General features: G+C 44.0%; 1 protein-coding gene across 1 annotated transcript in view; it reads left to right on the top strand.

Moving 5' to 3' along the window:
- The first annotated feature begins 1,003 nt into the window (after positions 1 to 1,003).
- The window catches only part of YES1 (YES proto-oncogene 1, Src family tyrosine kinase), a 274,675-nt gene continuing 259,143 nt past the window's right edge, over positions 1,004 to 16,535 (top strand). Inside the window, exon 1 of the mRNA XM_085605813.1 lies at positions 1,004 to 1,761. The gene's annotated coding sequence lies outside the window, so the exon portion shown is untranslated. The remainder of the gene's footprint in view (positions 1,762 to 16,535) is intronic.

Below are 16,535 nucleotides of genomic sequence, written 5' to 3'. Positions count from 1 at the left end.
AATAATTTTTAAAATGCTGTGAAGTCCTTAGCTATCGTGCCGGCAAATATGCAGTTGGGGAAGTCGGTAGATGTCATGCCTGCAACAGCTAACAAAAAGTCTGTAACATAATAGTGCTCACAAATTTTAAATAAAATAAACAGAGTAAGGTCCCTTGTAACAGAGGCAGCCCTTATGGGAGGTTACAAATGTAGACAAGGAGGGACTAACGAGGGATAACTAAAACAAATCCACCAAAGAAAAAAGAGCCATCCCAAAACACAGTTAAAGGCACCAATTAAAAACGTGGGCGGGGAAATGGGCAGAGCTTACAGCCCATGCTCGGACTACAACAGGTCGCGAAGGGACAGTGCAAGAGCTGCCTAGGCAAAAACTAATGAGAAAATATTAAAGTAATACATTAACAGAGTGCTGTATAATTTGGCTTTCTTGGCCGCATAATTTTGTTTACCCTGCAGCATAATTTGGCCCACCACTACTGCATGATTCCAGTGTCCCTGGTCAAACAGAGTGATATTACTTTCGCTTCCCCTGGCATTTTGTTGAATTGAGGTCATTGGACAGGTTGCAATAAATGTTCCTCGCCTGTGACTCCACAATCCCTTTGAGACGGCCTCGTTTGGGAACCAGAGCAGATGTTCAATTACTATGGTTTCTGATTTTACCATTTAATCTCCCATTTGGAAAACCTGAATGTTGTTGTGTGCGGGGTGCTCACTGTAGTTAAAATGCGAAACAGCACAGGAACTGCAAAGTTGCAGTCCTATCCCAGGAACAAAGCTACGATTTTGTGTGACTCCTAAAGGAGAGTTACATTGTACTTTGTCACTGACATGTTTAAATTGGAATATTCGAGAGGGGGGAGGTTCACCGCACTAAAATAAAGTTTGTCGGGCGCTGGTAAAAGTCGCTCTATAGAGTGTAACACGAAAGCTCCTCGTCCTGCAGGCACTAAAGGACTGTCACTGCAGAGTTAACTTTTGGTGTTTGACGTCATGACATCTCCCTGGAAGTGTGCGAGAGATGCGATCATTTCAGCCGGTGCTGCTCAGTGGGAGAGGAGTGGGTGGAGTGACGCGAGCTCCAGTGACTCGTGCCGTGATCACCCCCGCAGGAGCAGCACTTTCCCTTTGACCCCCTCCCTCCCTCCCGCTCCGTGGCAGCCCATCTCCCTCCCTCTCCCGCTCCTCAGGCCGGCCGCCATGTTACTGGGGAGATTGTAACTGCAGCTCCGAGGGGGACCTGCTGTCGCTGTCCTTCCTGCGGAGCTGGGAGCGCACCACGCACCGGAGAGAGGAGTGAAAGGAGGAGGGGCAGGAGGCGGGCAGGAAGGTGCAGCAGCCCTGGGAGCGGCGAGTGCAGCACGCGTCCCTCTGCCCTGCAGGGCCCGAGCCGGCGCAGACTCTGCCCCTTCGCTCCGCAGGCTCCTGCTCGCTGGTGCCGGTTCTGCAGCCCAGGCAGGCACAGTTTGTCACTGAGTGGATTGTTGGTTGGCTTCTTGGCGCTGGCCGCGGGCGGACACGCGGACTCCTCCAGCGGCGCTGCCAGGCAAGGCTGCGCCGAGATTTCCCCGGGCTGCCGCTGAACTGGATCAGATGAGCTGACTGCTCCGTCCGCCCGCGCAGCGCCTTCCCGCGCCCCAGGTGCTGGCTCGGCTGAGCTTTCCCTTTCCTGGATTGCGAGCGCTGTGATTGCCCCGCACGCAGGATCCCGAGGAGGAGGAACTTATGTGACCCCCGGCCCGGAGCTTGGATCACGCAGGTGAGCTCTCCCTCCACCCCCGTGTCCCCTTGTTTCAGGATATAGAGGGGTGCTGTCCTGTTCCTCACCCTGGGATCAGCAGGAACTGGGCGAGGAGAAGGATCTTGGGATAAGGAAATCCGGAGAGCTAGGCCACAGTCACGCTTCAAGGTGTGTACTCGGGCAGCACTCCCGCCCCTTTAACAATTGACACGTAACACGAGTGAGTAACCTACACATACATGCATGACGGATCCTGTCACATTGTTTTCTGCGCCTTTACAGTCCGTGAAGCGCGATATTCCTTAAAAAGTGAATTAGAGAGAAACCCAGAAAGGGTGAAACGCGACAGGACAGAAAAGTTCCACAGTTGCGGCTGTCATTAGACCTGCCCTTTCCCATACGCGTTGTTTGTATCCGCTTTTCTCAACAACAGTGGCTGCTTCTGGGGAACAGCACGTCAAAAAGTTATGTCACTTTCTTCCTGCCCCACTCTTTCACCCTCTCCGTGTATTTTGTTTTTCCGGGCGTTGTTTGTAGCGAGGAACCTGGCAGATAAATTAATTCTTGGAAGCTGTTTCAGAATGCATTGTACGTTGTTATTTAATTCTTTCATCAGTCCTGGAAAATGGTTTTAAATATTACAGTCCTGTCCGGGAGCAGGCTGGGACGAAGAGAGAGTGACGATAATGCGTTTTTGTGTGTTTAATCATTGGAAGACAAGTGGGCTGCTGCCCTGTCGCGTGAGGGTTTAGAACAACTGCTCCGTAGGGTCCTTCTGTGGGGACCTTCTGTTGCGTCTTTGATTGAAAACGACAGCATGTTTTATGTCCCCCCTCAGCGGGCGGGCGGAGGGGTGTGTCCCACCCACTGCTCGGACATTCCCTCTTACTGTATTTGACGCCAGGCCAGTTCCTCACCTCACAGACGAGGGTACAGGGTGGACATTGTTTTCGAATCATGCTTTAGACATTTATTTCGTCCCATGAGTCTTCGTATGCCCCCTTTAATCCCTACTCTATTGATAAATTGAATATACGGCTGTTAGCTCAGACTTAAGTTTTTAGCCATGCGGATTAGCGCCAGGACACTGGTCGGAGCATTCTTTGCGCGTTTACAAATCCAGGTTCATCGTCCTATGTAATTGTTGAAAGATCCCGGTATACAGAGAACTGCTGACTAAAAAGCGAGAACTGCTTGCTGTGTCGCGTTTGACATTGAGTTGGTTGACATCTGCATAGTAACAGGACATTAACAGTCTTTTACTGGTATACAAATATAAGTATAGGGGTCAAAAGTTTTTCTTATGCCTCCTATGGTGCCATAAGCTGGGGTTGCCAAACCACAAGGATCTCTAGTCTTTAAATCCACCTCAAGCCTTTTGCTGCCGTCATCTTCTACTTCCTGTATTTCTGTCTCATACTTGCAGCCCCTCTTCTATCCCAGCTTGCCCCTTTTCTATCCCACCTTGCCCCTATTGCCACTGTTTAACTATCCTCCATTTCTTTTTTTCTTTTTCCCTTTCTGCCTTTCTCTGGGTCAGATTCTCTTGATAATAAATAAATCCCAGTCGCTAAAAAGGAATGTTGGTGACTTACACCTGCACAATTTAGGCACCGGGCATGATACTTCTAGACAGGTGATGCCAAGTGTTTCTCTGCCCCCACCCATCTCTGCCAGTCATCATATAAAATCGAGAAGTGCTCACATCAGACATTAGGCGTAAGGGTGTCCAGCTTTGGCCTATGAGGTCTGAAGCTGTGGCAGATTTTGAGGATAGCCACACGAGGTAGATTTACCACCTAGTAATCTACCTTTGAGTAATTTAGGCATTGTTATTCTGCAACTCTAGCATATCTGTGGGTCTCGACTGTTGGTGGGCACCACCGATGCAGCAAGATCAGAAACAATAGTTTGAGACTCCCCTCTCAGGGCAGCTGAAAACCACCCCTTCAGTCTAGAAAGATGAAATAAAATAACCCTCCTGACGTTAGTGGCACTGTACATGATCATTGTTTTGTAAGGTGCCCCCTTAATGTTCAGTCTTGCATCCCTGGTGCTATAGAAATATTGAAACATTTCTCCAGCCAGGCAGGACATCCCACTGGTGTCCAGTTGAGTATATTGAGACCATAAAATAGAACATGGAGTTTCAGTACCATCTCAAAGTGGTCTCATTCATATCAAGGCACTTATCAACTAACCCACGGGCCAAGATGTATTCAGCTTGACAAGCACCTCCTTTCTTTTTTGAAAGTTTTGCTTACATTATAAGGAACCATTTGCAAATCTCCTGGGTTCAGACTTGCTTTGGAAGCTTTCTGTGGTTTTTACACCCTTGTATGCTTGGACTTCTGCAGTGTCCATCTGCCTTCTAGCATGTAAGAGACTTTAATACTTCCTCGTCATGCGTTTCCCATGGCTTCCTTGTGTTCGTCACTGCTTTTCCTCTTGTTTGGCAATATCATGCACTAAGATCACTGAAGCTGCTTTCTGTACATGCAGCGCTACATAAGTAGATCTACTGTTGTCATAACAATCTGATTTCCTACTACAGAAATCACACAGTACTGTGACTCCAGTCAACCAGTTGCTGGCCCTTTTGAAAACAGTATTTGGGAGTTGTTGGTCTGCAGCCCCCTCGGGGTGCGCACATTCCGTGGGGGAGCTGCAGATATGTTTCGTCAGTGAGGATATGCAATCTAAAGGAAGAGAGTGAGTGTGACAAAACGGCAGTACATGGCCTTCTTCAATAGCCAACCCTCTAAGCCTAGTGAATAATCTCCCTTTCACAGCGCACGTGGTTGCCCCAGTGGTATTGTTAGCTCTTATGAATGCATATAGTATTACTATAACATAACGCCACCTGCAGGCGTGACGGTAACCCACCCGAAGCACCCAGTGACCTCCCGGCCCGGACTGAGCGTACGGTTTCAGCGTCTCGGGCTCCAGTCCCGTTAATCACAGCCCGAGCAGGCCCGTGCCCGGCAGGGCCCCAGCAGTGGGATTACGAACCCTGCGCTCGGTGCCTGCTGAGGCGGGAGTCACGGGAAGGAGACACCGGCCATTGTTCGAGCCCCGGCAGGAATGCCGCAGCAGGCCGCTCTCCTGGCCAGAAAGGCCGCCTTTGTCAGTCGGCGCATTCGCCCAGTTTCGTCCTGACAAACTTCAGGATGCACGTCCGGCTGCGGTTCCATTGTACTCCCAACAATACCCTTCGGGTTTTGTATCCCTGTTGTCGCAAGATTGTATTTCTGTAGTTCAAAGACGCAGGGTAGTACACGGTGCATGTGCTCCGGCTGCTACTTGAGCGCACGCGCGCCTTGTCTTCTAAGCTTGTTTTGAATTTGTTTTAAAATACACATGGTCTTTTGAACCGTTGAAGTGGGTATTCCAGAGACTGAAACAAGCTAAGGAGTTGGGGGTATCATTAGGTCTTGCGTTGTCGTGTCTGGACACGAGTCGAGTCACTCTAGAAGCAACGGGGAGAGCTGCTAATGGACGTGAAGAAATTACTATTAAGGTGTTTTGTAATGTAGCCCATACATCTCATGGCCACTTAGCAGTGCGTAGTGAACTTTGATGAAATAAGTTCCTGGGAGGTGATAAGAGGAATGTATAGGTGTGTTGCTCACCTAAATAACCAGACGCCTCCCGGAAGTGACATCATCCCCGGGGAGCACTGGCGTAACCAAAGTTACAGTGGAGCTCTCAAGACTGAGTACGGTGCGGAGGGGGCCCCCTGCAGCTCGCCCCCCCCCCTGCACCGCTGGGGCCTGTGTCTCGCCCCTACTGGGGAGGCGAGATTCGCCCTAGCCGTGGCCATCTTCCCGGCCAGGTGGCCACAGTAAAAATACTACCCCCCTCCTCCTCCCATGGGCAGTGAGGAAACACTAAGGGGATGTCCCCTCTAGTTTCCTCCTGTGGGGGACTCTGCCATCAACCTTGCTGAGGGTTGGACATCTTAGGTCACAGATGAAGAGACGGTTTTGAAAGACTGGTCTTAGAATAAAAAGCCAAGGGCCTCTGACAAGGGTCATCGGGGTTGGTTGACTTACCTTTTCTGTAAAAAGCGAGGAAAGGCCTACTAGAAAGCAAGTGTGTTGTCTCAGCTGGGTTTCTGGTCTCAACAAGGCAGTGTGTAGTTGGGGATATGGGTACCCTTTGCAGATTCTCCTGGACGTAGCCCTTGTGTACTTTGTGAATGTTGTAAAAGGTCTTGTTCTTCACTCTCTGCTCTAAAGCAAGCCTTCCCTGTGACTGAAGGGCTGGAGTGATACGCCCCCTGGTCTTAAAGTTTCGGTTTTATTCTTTGCAAGTTTCCGCAGCTCCTTATTTGGGCCAAGCACATTCCTAATGTAATAGTGTAGAAAGCGTGCTTCTGTATGTTCCAGTCAGTGATAGGACTGCAGGACCTAAGTAGTCAGTCGATGTAAAAAAAAAGTTAATGCTTACTCAGAAGTAGATGTCTGAAACACTTGCTGGTCATAAGAACTATTTGCCCGTCTGTTGGATTTAAGTGTTCACCAGCATACATTTGAAGTATTATGGAGCGATGACATCCACGAGGGTCCTCGTCTAGATATTGAAAGCAGTGGAAATCGTGAGAACCTAGGAGAAGTCCGCACAAGGTGTCCTCTATTGAAGACGGCGACATTGCAATTCATAAAGAAGCTGATCCAGTCCTAATGCCACACTCGTGCGCTCCTCTCGAGTCGATAAAGCATGCTTTCATGATCGATTATGTTAGAAGCTTCAGCTGAGTCCAGGACTGTCCGATATGGCACATGGTCTTCGTTCAGAGACTGTAAAAAGTCTTCCTGATGTTCTTCAAAGTAGTTTCGGTTACACTGGCCACTCTCGAGCACGATTGGCGGATGTGAAATAGTTAAAGAAGTTCAGTGTGGTTTTGAGGTTGCTATTTCACCGTTCCCTCTATGGTCTTACTGGAAAAACACATGTGTACAAAGGGTTCTCTAGGGTCTCCCAACGGCTTATTTAGCTGAGCTGTTACTCAGGCTTGTTTGGTAGGTCCAGTCCCCTGCTTTTTGGATGTGTTCCAACATATGTGGTTTTGCTATTCAGAGGGCATGGATTGCTTCTTTGATGGGACCGACTGAGTAGGGTGAGGCATGGATTTGAGAGATTTGGATCTTTAAAGCTAAGAGAAGCTCAGCATAGAATTGCAAGCAGTGATGCAAGAACTGTGATGGTTAAAATGGGGGTGAATGGCTTTATATCTTAACTAATTTTGTGGGCATGGTGGCATTTTGGCGTCATGAAAACAAAAGTGACACAGTAAATAGAGTTTTGGAGGTGTATGAGGCGAGAATTTCAATGTCTCTGATTGGTGATCTTGAAAAGTATGCTTGTTTTGTTAGATTGCAAGTCGTTTTAAGGTGCCAGTCGGCTTTTTGAGTAGGTCTAATTTTATTTTGTCTTCCCCCCTCTGCTTCTTAAGCAAAGGCATTTCTCAACTATGCATCTACCACTCAGCACTGTTAAATTAGATGACCGGTAGTGAGAGCATTAAACTCTAAAATTCTAAACTCCCTTATCCTTGATTTAACGAGAAGGATTTCTATCAGTAACCATTCCCTTAGTATACTTTTTTTTAGGCTTTTGTTGTGACATGTGCCATCAACGGTATTACAAGTGGGAGGTATGTGACTCAGCCATCACCATCTGCTTGGGGAAACTCCAATCTGTTAGTGCTTGTGATTTGAATACTGTAGGCGAAGGCACGTGTTTTAGGTGTTATGCTACTGGTGAGTAGCAAATGGTGTTTTCAATTTTTTGTGACTGTCAATGGGAGACGTGTTGCCGAAGGCTTCCACTGAGTGTTAGGAAGAGTATTGACGTTCTGTTAGTCATCCTGCTGCCATCCATTTTGAAGCAGGTAGAGTACAATATAGATAAATAAGTTCTATAGCAACCCAGATCTGTTTTTCCGGCTCAGTCTCAATTATATTTCTAGATTGACTAACTTTCATCACATGCCAAATAAGGTTTACATTGTTTAGGCCTGTTAATAGATACCAGCTACCACATTATTTACTGTTTCCCCTAGTTATTGAGTAATCTTAGGCAGTCTGAAATGTGGTGTTTTTTTAATTGTTCCCCAGTATCCTAAATAACTGATAGGGTTTGTGTGTATGTATATATACTTTAATATTACAGAGGCTGCTAGGGGAAAATTGCTAACTATAGATATCATTTTTGAGGAGCTATTGACGTAGGTGACATTCAATGAATCAGCACAACCGCCCCCCCATACCCCAACATAAAAAAAAAAGTCATTATTTTTTGGTTGTTTCCTGAAAGTTCCATTTACATGGGTCAAAAGGCAAAACATGATTTTCCTATTGGTACTTTGCTCCAGATGGTGTACTCCTCCCAAAGGAAGGTTTGGCATGAGCTACAAAAAAACGGACATATGGAATAACTTTACATTTGACATACACAAAGATTCAAACTTCTACAGAGGCTTTTCCAAATTTGTTTTGAATCTGATATTTGCAACAACATAAAAATCACCTTATGAAGGAAGTATGAACATATACGTTTTTGAGTACTCCAGGTTTTGAGTATCCTTAATTTTTTGCTTCTTTGGGCGGTGTCTCGTCAGGATTCATTTGTGGCAATTCACTGGCTGTTGTTTGCAGGAGCCAAACATGTTTTAAAGCACGTTTAATGGTGTGATTTTATGTGTATCGGACCGTTCTATTAGTTGACCACAAGTTTAGGTTAAAAATATATCTGACCAAGGGATTCCTTTTTTGTCATTGAGCGTTTTGGAGTTTAGGAACCGTTCATTAGGTCTGGTATGGTTTGTGAATCAATGAGTTTGTTTTGGAAGTCCAGTTTTTTGTTTTAGTGTGATTTACTTTATGCAAGGCTATTAGTGATCACAGTGCTGTGGAAAAAAATCATTGGGACTGTGCGGAAGTAAGGGGAAACCTCTTTAACCCCAGAGTGGATCAGGGGACAACCTTAGAGGTAGGAGTCTCATTAAGAAAACCTATGCGTGTGCTAGGTACGTGAAACTCAAAGTGAATTTCATGGACCATTGGCTGGCATTTTAGAGTCTTATCATGCCCTGACAGTGCTTGCATTGCATTGTGGCCTGTTGACTTGTGATTTCAACAATGTTAAAATAATGCCTGTCCACTTTTTTGAATTCTTCATGAACACATTTGATGGGAACTATAGGCATAATCAAGAAATCGAAAACCGTTGATGCAAGCCCTATGATACAACTTTACCGAAAAAAAACATTGGGTGTGGGATGGGTAAACATGCTTGTGATTTAGTTCACCACGTTTGAAAAGTCTGTCAAAATGGAATAAGGCCCAGGTGCAGTTGTAAAGTGGAGCATAACAATCTTCCTGCCCAATGCTTTGAGTCGTTATTAAGGCTTACGACCCAAGAGGTTCATAAACATCTTAACAGTACAGATCAATGACAATGGAATGGCAATTCATACACACATCTCTTTAGTATCTGCAAAGGAAGTTCACAGTGTCTAAGAGTGTGCATGTGTAATGTGAGCACCATCAAGTTAAGCTTACCTTGTAGAACGGAGGATTGTGGAGATAGGCTCGGGCTACAAGACCACAGTGATGGGGGCTAACCGTAGACCAACAAAGTTCTCTGGATCCGGTTAGCTGGCTAGCTAACTGACTGTGGTAGCAAAGCACACAGCAAGTCAAAGGAGCAAAGTGTAATGGATAGATCTGCTATACATCGGTACAGAGAGGGTGTTCTCACCAGGCACATCTACGCTTCTGCAAATGGAACAAATGATGGGCAGAATGCTGAACAATGCACACATTCACCCCAGTCACAAAGATCTGGGTTCAGTCCGTCATTCTTTTGCTCACTACGCCACCCCAGTTTAGACCCAGCCATATGCAAATCAGTCTTGACCCTGCTCCTCATGGGAACAGTCCAGCATGAACTGCTAAGTCAGGCCCTCCCTGGACCGGAAACAAGCATCCTGGGACCGGATGGATGGATTTAGGCCCAGATCTTTGTACTGGGATGAATGTATGACATTGTTCAACATTCTGTCCATCAATGGTTCTTTTTTCACCTACACTTCTAAGCAGCCCATTTCCCAGTGATTGTCGCTGGTGAGGGTTTGGAAGGACCCAGTGGATGTTCCTGACCATCAGCAGTCATCAAGGTAGATTGTTTCATAGCGACCTACACTTCTGTCTCCTTGGATGGGGTGAGAGGTTTCTACACAGAACAGGATCAGCAGCAGGGGAAGTCAACAAAGCTAACACCCACCTTTGGTCTTAGTTCTAGCCATGGAGGAGTCAGCTGCATGCAAATTCTACTCTGGGTAAATAAACTTCAACAGAGTCCAAGCTCCTTACATTCCAAAAGATGACCAGAAAGTTCCAGCATATATTCCGAAAGCTAGGCCGTTGATCTTATGCTTGTTGCCAGTCGGTGTCCGTGCATCTCACATGTGGACAGGGTCAGCCATTTCGACAAAGGCAGGGTTTCTTTTCTAAGGGAGGTCTCTGATATAGCACACATCACAGAAACCTTCACACAGCAGCAGTGGGGCAGAAGTGGGGCATGGACTTGTCCTCTGTGGTGAGCAACACTCATCCTCATCTTGCAAACTCTATTTTTTCTCTAAAGTAAATGCCTGCAGTTGAAGGCTTGTGAAGCATTTACACTGCTCGCTCTTACTAATGTTTGTAAAGGGTTGCACCACCAATGGCTTTGCCTAATGTTTGCATTCACAAAAAAAAAAACGATGTTTGCAAACGGGCCCTAGAATGCCTCTAGATGTAATTTATCCAGGGGGCAATAGGCAGCCCCCCAAAACTGTAAAAGTACTGCCTCCAGTTAGTGCTTGAGCTGACTGGGCTAACCTCATGACACTATAGTTAGGCAGGTCAGTTAAAGAGTGGGAGCTCTGCCCTTGAAGGGTCTACTGAAAGGATGACCCTAACAAGCACCATTATGCTGATGGGTTCCTTGAAAATAGGGGTCCCACAGGCAGGTATTACAATTATAATACACTGATAAATATCAGGATGGCAGAGCTCCAAGGTGTGAAAAAGGGAGGTTCTGGAAAAAACCAGAGCCTGTGTGAATCGCAGCTAAGACCTAAGGTCTCAATATTCGTAAAGCAAAGTATTCGTCAAATGTTAATTTACATAGAACGCAAACAAAGCATGATTTAGTATTCAAAATACAGAAACACCATGATTGTTTAGAAACAAAATTATATTGTTTGTGTTTTATAATTCAAGCTATTTGGTATGCATTTGAAGTTTCACATCACTTATAACAATGCATAGCTATTCAAACTCAAGAGAACATACAATGTTAAAAATCCCAATGCATTTCGGGTAATGCCTACCCTTCGTCAGGGGATAAATACGTACAACACTAACAGTAAACAATTTAGACAATTTCTTGTGTTGAGTTCTTCTTGTCCTCCATACGGAACTACAACGAAAGGCACATGTGTGCTGTTAGACATGTTTGTAATGACAATGGAAATGTTGTAGAATTTGCACTCGAAATAAAGGAAATTAGGGGAAGATAGGAAAACCTGTGGAAAGATTCCCATACGGTGATGCGGTTCAAAGAAAAAGAAAAATGGGGTATCACCCAAAAGTGAGAACGCAGAAGTATGTTGCAAGCTTACCGAGAATATCGGCGTTGCCAAGTGTTGGTAAAAGGTCTCTGGGCAATAGTTGACTAGCCGTCTGTAAAAGGTTATATTTGATTAAAAAGCCAGGTTGCGTTAGCCGTTGTGTTACAAAAAATCAAACTGCAATTGTTACGTGTTTTATAAACTCACCCTCTTCAAGTGTTAGATGTCGAGAGCGGCAGACGCTGCTCCGGTAATGCGCGAAATGCCGTGCCTGTAATGGAAGCGACCAGAGAGGTTACTCTCGGTTGCTATGACGAAAAGGGTTCAGCGGTTTCAATGTTACTGCTCCGCAAATTAGCGGAACGAATCTTACCTGCTATTTTTAGTCCGTGTGTGTTGGAAAGAGCTTCCAAAACTTCTCCCTCTAAGATTTGGCGCATGCGTGTCTACTGAAACTGAGGGGTTTAAAAAGTGAAGAGGGTCTAAGACAGTAGTGATGAAAAGAGGACTGCGAAATGAGTAAAAACAGACGTAATCGGAATGAAATAGAGTGTGTCTAAAAAGATGTGACTGGTGGAATCACCATGTATAAATTCTAAAAAATAATAATACCCTTATTAGAAACTTCTAATCTGCCAATTCACAAGAAATGTGAGAGTTTATATGAGCTAAAGATGAAGTGAAAGTGGATGTGAACCTTCACGAGAGACTAAAAAAACTTAATTGCGAGTGCAAATCCTTTACAGATGTACAATATGTTGAAGCCTAAATAAAGCATAATAATTCATAATGATCATTTAGACCATCCGGACACACTGTTCCTAAGAATTTTATCCAATGTGTTTCTCTACGGGCAAGAACATTATTCATGTCTGAGTCAGTATGTACATGAAGACGTTCTAAGATTGTGAAGCGTAGTTGTGGAATAGTGTGAGAAGTGTTCACCCAATGTGTTACCAGGGAGGATGTCAAATTACTGTTACGGATCCTACTCTTGTGTTCAATGATCCTGGTTTTAATTTTTCTGCTTGTTTTCCCTACGTATACAAGGCCACACGGGCACTTGATGGCATAGATAACCCATTCTGAGTTGCAGTCTGAAGTATGCTGAAGTTTAATGCCTTTGCCTGTGTGAGGATGTGTAAACACATTTCCTGTGATTACGTTACTGCATTGTCCGCAGTTGTAGCATTTTCTCATGCCGATGTTCTTGGATATTACAGGACGAGTGTGACTTTTGAGAAGATCCCTCAAGTTCTTTGATCTGGTATGTGCAAAAAGAGGCGGATCCTTAAACAAATCTTGAAAATCAGGTTCCTGATCAATTATATCCCAACGTTTGCGAATAACTGACTTGATCTGTGTCGCTTGAGTGGAATGTTTTAGTACAAAAACTTCTCGTTTAGAAGAGTTTTTTGGAGTGCTCTGAAGTAGATCTTCTCGTTTTTTTTGGTCAACCTGATTCTTTGCTTCCTTAAGAATGTCCTCTGGATATCCTCTCATTTTGTATCTCTCGAGTTGCTGTGTGATATCAATATCACACTGCTGTTGGTCCGAAGTAATTCTTTTGATTCTGGTGAGCTGAGATACAGGTAAGTGCTTCTTCAGGGAATACGGATGGGCACTCGAAAAGTGAAGTGCGTTGTTTACATCTGTAGGTTTTCTGTACACCGTAGTTGATAGGCCACGTGTAGATTTTTGTATCTCTATGTCGAGAAAATGAATTTTCTCCAATTGGATGTCATAGGTAAACTTGATCCTCGGGTTGCATTGGTTTAATTCATCAATGCATTGTTCCAAAACTGTCTTGGATCCTTTCCATATGATGAGAATATCATCAATATATCTTAAAAAAAGAAGTAGGTTAGATTGCCATGCTGGGTTTTGCAGAATATGTTGATATTCAAAGTAAGCCATGAAGGTATTGGCATAAGCCGGCGCTCCTGGAAAACCCATGGATGTTCCAGTAATTTGTAGGTAATATTTGTCCATCCACGAAAAGTAACTGTGATACAGTGAGAAGTGTAGAAGCTCCAATAGAAAAATGCTTTTGTCTTTAGACTGTGATGAGTGAAGGAGTCTCCATTCTACTGCCTCGAGTCCTTCATTGTGTGCAATAGAAGTGTAGAGAGCCACTACGTCGATTGTGCAAAGCAAGAAATCTGTGTTAAGATGAGGTATGATGGCTTCCAATTTCAAAAGACAGTCAGTAGTATCCCTGACGTATGTTTGCCAAGATTGAACCAACGGTTGCAAATGGTAATCCAGATAGCGTCCAATAGGCTCATGTAGTGATCCACAACCCGCTACAATTGGTCTGAAGGGTGGGTTCTGTCTGTTTTTGTGTATTTTTGGAAGCATGTATATATGTGAGACTTTTGGTGTAGATTGACATAGGAATTTCTTGGTGTTATCATCAATGTTGCCCTCATCCAGACCTTTCTGTAAAATGGTGTTGAGAATTTTTAGAAATTCTTTGGTGGGGTCTTGATCCATAGGAATATACGTGAGTGCATCTCTTACATGTTCGTTAACGCTTTTGATGTAAAAATCTGTGTCTAGGATTACCAAGGCTCCCCCTTTGTCCGCTGGTTGAAATGTGATAGAGATGTCTTGACGTAGGGCATTTAAAATGCGTGATTCATTGATTGAAAGGTTGGAGTATTTAGGTTTCCTGTACGAAATGGATTCAAGGTCTTTTCTGACCAACATCTCAAAGGTGTCAAGAGTTTTATGCGACACAGGAGACATGTATCTGCTTTTGGGTCGAAATCGTTGTTCTGTTTGAGGTTCCTCTTCTGTTCTAGGATTAATGAAAAAGAACCACTTCAATCTTAATTTCCGCATAAACTTAAAGAGGGAAATTTCCGTTTCCAAACTGTGAGATGTGTAGGTGGGTACGAAAGATATCCCTTTATTGAGAACCTTCATTTGTTGAAGACCAAGTTGTTTGTGAGAAATATTCACTACTAAGGAATTATCTTCTTGGTTATTCTCTGAGGTCTGCCTGTCTCGGCGGTTTTTTTTGATGTTTTTTCCCCTCCGGGTATGTTTTCGCTTGGTGTGGTGGATTTGTCTGGAGGTGATTTGGAAGAATGGCCCTCGGCTAAAAAAGAAGATGTGCCAGTTGAAGTGGTAGAAGTTTCTTCAGTTTGTTCAGTGGCGCGAGGTCTTAATGTTGCCGCCGGTCTGTGCAATAGTAGATCTTGATCAGTTGCCACGCTTTCTTCAGAAGAAGAAGCGCCAGTTTTTTTAAAGGGACGTTTTTGGGCGTAAACCTCGGCCCATGAATAGACCTCATCAAGTTTGTAATCTATTGTGTCCCTTTTAAATTTTCTGATTTTTCTTTCGTGTACTTCTTTTGCATGTACATCAAGTCGATTGTTTATATCTTCCAGCACTTTATGCCAATCTTCTTGTTCAATTTGATTGGATATTTCATCCTTAAGTTTATTAATATCTTGATCTAATTCTTGTAGTATGGTAGAAATTTCTTCTATTATAAGAAGTATTAAGTCCAAAGAGCACTTATTTAGGATGGCATACCACCGAGACATAAATGACTTATTGTATTTAAAGAGCATGGGTCTAAGGGCTATCCTGAGGCCACGAGGAATCCTCTTCACTTTGTGGTACTCGATAAGCGTAGTAGCGTGGAGACGTTGATTAATCTCTTTCCTCATAACATATTCCAGTTGTCTTAATTGTTGTGCTGTGGTTCCAGAGGGAGAAGAAAACGTGCGTGTGTCCTTAACAAGAGAGTAGATGGATGTGGCTTCATCCAATGAATATGCTTTCGTTTCAGCCTGGTTGGTTGTCAGGTCTGCTATGTCTTTCCAAGACATATTTCAAAGAAGGGTGCGGACTACCGGTGACTCAAAGCAGTGATTCTACAGTGGTTGAGTGAGTCTGCACACCTTTATGTGTATTCAAGCGTGTGAGTATTCTATGGCAAGTTTATAGTATTTTTAGCGTGCTTTCACATTAAAGGGGTGTGAGTCTACATCCCAGAGTATAACATGAGAAAAAGGGAGGTTCTGGAAAAAACCAGAGCCTGTGTGAATCGCAGCTAAGACCTAAGGTCTCAATATTCGTAAAGCAAAGTATTCGTCAAATGTTAATTTACATAGAACGCAAACAAAGCATGATTTAGTATTCAAAATACAGAAACACCATGATTGTTTAGAAACAAAATTATATTGTTTGTGTTTTATAATTCAAGCTATTTGGTATGCATTTGAAGTTTCACATCACTTATAACAATGCATAGCTATTCAAACTCAAGAGAACATACAATGTTAAAAATCCCAATGCATTTCGGGTAATGCCTACCCTTCGTCAGGGGATAAATACGTACAACACTAACAGTAAACAATTTAGACAATTTCTTGTGTTGAGTTCTTCTTGTCCTCCATACGGAACTACAACGAAAGGCACATGTGTGCTGTTAGACATGTTTGTAATGACAATGGAAATGTTGTAGAATTTGCACTCGAAATAAAGGAAATTAGGGGAAGATAGGAAAACCTGTGGAAAGATTCCCATACGGTGCTGGAAGATATAAACAATCGACTTGATGTACATGCAAAAGAAGTACACGAAAGAAAAATCAGAAAATTTAAAAGGGACACAATAGATTACAAACTTGATGAGGTCTATTCATGGGCCGAGGTTTACGCCCAAAAACGTCCCTTTAAAAAAACTGGCGCTTCTTCTTCTGAAGAAAGCGTGGCAACTGATCAAGATCTACTATTGCACAGACCGGCGGCAACATTAAGACCTCGCGCCACTGAACAAACTGAAGAAACTTCTACCACTTCAACTGGCACATCTTCTTTTTTAGCCGAGGGCCATTCTTCCAAATCACCTCCAGACAAATCCACCACACCAAGCGAAAACATACCCGGAGAGGAAAAAACATCAAAAAAAACCGCCGAGACAGGCAGACCTCAGAGAATAACCAAGAAGATAATTCCTTAGTAGTGAATATTTCTCACAAACAACTTGGTCTTCAACAAATGAAGGTTCTCAATAAAGGGATATCTTTCGTACCCACCTACACATCTCACAGTTTGGAAACGGAAATTTCCCTCTTTAAGTTTATGCGGAAATTAAGATTGAAGTGGTTCTTTTTCATTAATCCTAGAACAGAAGAGGAACCTCAAAC

Source organism: Triturus cristatus, chromosome 5_1 (genome assembly GCF_964204655.1).
Source record: "Triturus cristatus chromosome 5_1, aTriCri1.1, whole genome shotgun sequence".
Lineage (NCBI taxonomy): Eukaryota > Metazoa > Chordata > Amphibia > Caudata > Salamandridae > Triturus > Triturus cristatus.
The sequence above is the reverse complement of the archived record's forward strand: the minus strand, read 5'-3'. Positions and strand labels throughout refer to the sequence as shown.